General features: G+C 33.6%; 1 protein-coding gene across 7 annotated transcripts in view; it reads right to left on the bottom strand.

The window, feature by feature from the left end:
- The window catches only part of LOC123869656 (CUGBP Elav-like family member 4), an 895280-nt gene that overhangs the window by 240289 nt on the left and 649552 nt on the right, over positions 1 to 5439 (bottom strand). The window lies entirely within an intron of this gene.

Genomic DNA, 5439 nt, shown 5'->3' on the forward strand with positions numbered 1-5439 from the left:
CGTACGTATTTTGTTTGTAATAGTATTAAAATGTTGTCGAAGCTTTGCATATTTTAATCAACAAACTTAAATAACTTTGAAACAGTTTGTGCATTAAACAATCGATTAATTTGAAATTGTAATCATCTACCTATATTAAAATATTTACAGACTATGCGATGCTTTTACATTTACATAAGATGATGCCCGCAACTTTGTCTGCGTAAATTTTCAGGCCTAAAAATTATTCTATGTCCATCTATCCTTTATACTATCCTAAAGAATACCTTTGGTCAAAATCTGTTAAGCGGATGGACCGTGAAAGCTAGTAGAAAGACAAACAAAAACACTTTCGGATAGTCTCGTCTCAAAAAGTATGTCACTACTGACAGGACTTCGTTAAAATTTTCATCAATTCAAATTCAAATTCAAATTCAAATGTTTTATTCAAAGTAGGTACAAATGTACACTTTTTGAACGTCATAAATAAAATAATTCAATCATAAAACATAAAATATAAATTAATTGTACAATTTTAAGCTAGGTAAATAAATTTCAGTACGAATACAATGTCAATAGCTATAAAATTAACATATAACATAATTAACAATATTATTATCAATAATGATGAGATGTAACATTAGGTACTTCATTGTGTTAGAGGAGCTGTCCAAGCGTTCTTATCCGATATATAATCGTTTAAATTGTAATAACCTTTCTTGCACAGGTTTTTTTTAATGTACCGTTTAAACCTCCCTTCTGGTAAACTTTGAACTTCGAACGGAATTTTATTGTAATAGCGAACACCGCTGCCCAAAAACGACTCGCTTACTTTTTTTAGTCGAAACCTCTGGGTTTCCAATTTATTTTTATATCGTGTGTTAATATTATGCCGTTCATAATTAGTTCTAAGATTTCCTATATTTTTACGAACATACATAATATTTTCATATATATATTGACTCGCTACTGTCAATATATTGCTCTCTTTAAATATTTCTCTTAGCGATTCACGTGGACTTAAGTTGTAAATGGCGCGAACTGCTCGTTTTTGTAATAGGAATATGGTTTTAATATCGGCAGCTCGGCCCCACAACAAGATACCATATGCCATTAGACTATGGAAGTAACTAAAATAAACAATTTTAGCTGTGGACACATCAGTCAGCTGTCTAATTTTTCGTATAGCATAAGCAGCAGAACTCAATTTTTTTGATAGTTTACGGATATGACTTCCCCATTGAAGCTTACAGTCGATACCTATGCCAAGAAACACTGTATCTTCCACTAACTTTAACTTGTCATGGCCTAAAAAAATGTCAGTGTCTATCTGCCGGACATTAGGAAGGGTAAATTTAATGCATTTAGTTTTTTTGGAGTTTAACAGCAGATTGTTCGCTGTGAACCAGTTTAAGACCCGGGACAGAGCAATGTTTACTTATTCCATGTTAGTGAGCTGTCTTTTTACTTTAAAAATAAGCGAAGTATCATCAGCAAACAATACTATATCTGAAATGTTCTGAACCATATGAGGTAAATCATTAACATACACCAAGAACAAAAATGGGCCCAAAATAGAACCCTGTGGAACCCCCATTTTAACCAAGGATCCCTGGATCAACCAACCTGGATCCCTGAACCAAGGATACCAATAGTAGGTATACTAGGAAAAATATTGATGAAAATATGAATGACATACGTAGACATTTTAATCTGGAAAAAGCGGTATTATGGGACACTATAAATGAGCCATTGAGTCAGCCATCATTAGATGAGATCCCGGGTGATAGGTAGTCAAAAACTTTGTATAATCCATAACCAAGTTTAAATAATGCCCATAATTCGCACGAAACTCCTCTTCCTGAGCAAATCTCAACGAATAAAGCAATATTGCGAAATAAACTCGACTGTCATTCCAAAATTATTCCAACATCAAGCATAGTAGAATCTAATTTATTGTTATTAATGTTGTTCGAAACTTTATTTGATTTGGCAAATACTCTCAGGATTGAAAGGCTAAAACTTTCGCCTTTGAATTTCGCCCGTAAATATTTACCAAATAAATACATTAACGATTTTGTATTTTCATACCGTTTCATACTGGATAATCTTTTGTCAAAGCTTAGTATAATTAAACTACCGTATAATCGCAACTTCATCCGCGTGGACTACCTAAATTTCAAACTCCTGTTTTACCCTCTTAGGGGTATAATTTTTAACCCCCGATCCAAAAAAAGGGGTGTTATAAGTTTGACGTGTGTATCTGTGTATCTATCTGTGGCATCGTAGCTCCTAAACTAATGAACCGATTTTAATTTAGTTTTTTTGTTTGAAAGGTGATCGAGAGTGTTCTTAGCTATAATCCAAGAAAATCGGTTCAGCCGTTTGAAAGTTCTAGTTACTGTAACCTTCACTTGTCGGGGGTGTTATAAATTTTTAATTTATACTTACTTGTATTGTATATGTATAGGACTTTATATTTTCATAACGCTTCAAAGTAGATAATCTTTTGTAGAGGGTTAATATAATTAATTGGAAGCAGCAAAGCTCTCGACGAAATTCGCGCGAGCTACCATATTGTATGAACTGATATCAAATTAGTGATATTTGATGAAATGATATATTGGCTATGTAATTAATTAGGAGTGGAACTTTCCACGAATTTGGCTCGTCATGATAAAGGGCTTATTTATTGGTTATGTAATCTTTATTTAATGTTATATTGTAATGTTAGATTGTAACTAATGTTATGTGAGTGAACACAGTTTGGTTTTTTCACTAAGAAAAAGTTTTGTATTTTCCTTTAAAGTTTTGAATTTATAAAATAAAAAAATACTTCTGATAATATAAAATACTAAATTTAAAAAATTACAAAATATACCTATCCTATTTTTTATTTACTTATCATATTTATTTATTTATTTGGCTATTATCACTGTTATGTCACTCGTTTTGCATAATACTGAGAAAGTTAATGAGAGACGATTTTGTCATAGTGGGTACATCTCATATCCATAGTATAAACCCTAAGGTGTGTTTGTTTGGTTTTTGGAACCCTCGTAGCTTTAGTTTTAAGTTACGTAATTAATTATCACCACTATATCGTACAAATTTAATAATTTCGATCATCAAAAGGAGTACAATTGTACCTACTTTGAATAAATGATTTTGACTTTGACTTTGTACTTCAATCACGTCACAATGGAGCTACAAGCACAACGTATTTTTTGCAAGGATATAGTTAATTTTTCCAGGAAATCAAAGACTTCCCACGGGATTTGTATAAACCTAAATTGCGAGCATCAAGGAACCTTTGCTAGAACCGTTTCAAGAAGGAAAGATTGAACTTGAGCGTGTAAATGTAAAGGCCGACCAGAAATATTATTTTTCTACTCAAAAAATATGATTGTTCCAAAAGCTTTTGCCAGATCAGGTCTATACATTACAGGCGGTCATTTATAACTGCAAATCGATTTATCAACACGCCACATGCGGGTGTTCCTCGTGACACCTCCACGGACAATGAAATAAAAGAGCCGCATCCGGCGCAATGCAGAGTTAGTACGAGTATACATCTCGAAAACGGTGATAGATTCGAGTATCGAAATATTATAAAGTTAAAATACATTTTACTCTAATCGGAACTCTGATTTTGTTAATCCGAATTTCTCTCGTTTTAAGATTCGAATTGGTCCATGTATCTACAGACAATGACCTAAGTGGAAACTTAGCAAAATTAATATAGGTAGTACTTACTCATAGTATAACTCTAAATAAATGGGTATCATCGTGTGTGATTTTAGTCAAATTCCTTACATGTGCAAAAAATACATTCAAAAGAACATAATATTATATTATGTAGCATCCAAAGCAATGTAAAGTATATTATATCACACAAATAAGTATATTTTACAATAATATGCAATGAGGCGTCACTGATCTCACGCTTTTTTAATACTTCTTTCCTAAATGCACTATTTCAAAACAATCATTATTAGGATCATTTTAGAGTGACTTTTTCGTTTTTCGATGCTCGAAATCTTTCAACGTTATCGAGGTGTGAATCTCATACTAAGGGTACAACTGGGTGACAACTGTATGGGACCCCACATCCTACCGGGAAAGGAAGGAGGCGATTTATTAACTTGCACCATGAATGATATCGCATGACAATTGAGAGACTAAAAACAAAAGACCACGCCGGTCCCTTTGTGCGAATTTTAATAAGTCTGCCCTAAAAATTTGCGAAATTCTGACTGTTTTACAGTTCACTGAAGTTCGTGCAAAGGTTCATATGACCGTGAATTGATCCACGTAAATGTAAATGAACTTTATCTATAGAAAAATTAACGAAAAATGCGTGAACTTCTAAATAATCATATTCAGATGTATTACGCGTAAGTGCATACAGAAGAAGTAGAATGGAGCTAATCTTATTTCATAACAACTTAAACGTAACCTTTGAAATACGGGCATCACTAATATTCCCCTTTCCCCTCCAATTAAACTTGTGGTAGGAGTAGGTACGACAATAGTAAAACGGGTGAGGTTTGAATCGCCGACCTTTCCGATGTCCGGTCCTGTAACCGTTGCGCTATTGAAGCTTTTGATGATCAAAATACAGGTGTAACTTGAACGCTAACAAGAACTTTAGCTAACGATGCCAATAACCTTAGTAAATAAATTGCCTTAATTCGTAGTTTTAGTTATTTAGTAGTCTTCAAACGCGCAATGTATAGCGCAAAATTCAAGTCAATGCCCCACCTATGACGCGGCATTGCCTCCGAGTGGCCTACTTACGCAACGTTCGTTGACCTCTAGCGTCAGTCAGATATTTTATTTGTAATACATTTTGAACTTTTAAAAAATACAGGTTATGGTTATACCCTGTATGTAGTCTTATAGGTCGTGAAGGCACTAGGTATAGAGTTGCAAAATTTACAGAGTAGTAAATACATTCAAAGTTTATACAAACCGTACAGACAAAGTAAGTAACCTATTCTCATACATAGTCATGTCAGCCTGCGGTTCCTTAGGGCTTAACTTCAAAGATACGTCAAAGATTGCTACGTTTGTAGACTACAGTATAACGCCGGATATAATAAATTTGACGAGAACAAAGATACTGAAACGTAAGATACAGTAACTAGGTATTTCAGGGAGTTGTACTTTGTAGTATGGAATTGTTATTACTCATGTATACGAGAGGATAAAATTTCTATACTACATAGCTTTATAGGTAACCTATATGCCAGCATTGCCAGCCCCATCTTTACAAATTCAATTAGAATCAAACTAGTTAAACCTGAACCTATACCAATTTGAGATAATCACTAACAAATTCATACACTTTCAATGCCGGTATACTACATATCTTTTTTCTTCTTCTCTCGGATGAGAAGAGTTTAAGATAGTTGCTATCAACTATGGTCACAACCACCAGCCTACTGATTAGCTAAC

Source organism: Maniola jurtina, chromosome 11, assembly GCF_905333055.1.
Source record: "Maniola jurtina chromosome 11, ilManJurt1.1, whole genome shotgun sequence".
Lineage (NCBI taxonomy): Eukaryota > Metazoa > Arthropoda > Insecta > Lepidoptera > Nymphalidae > Maniola > Maniola jurtina.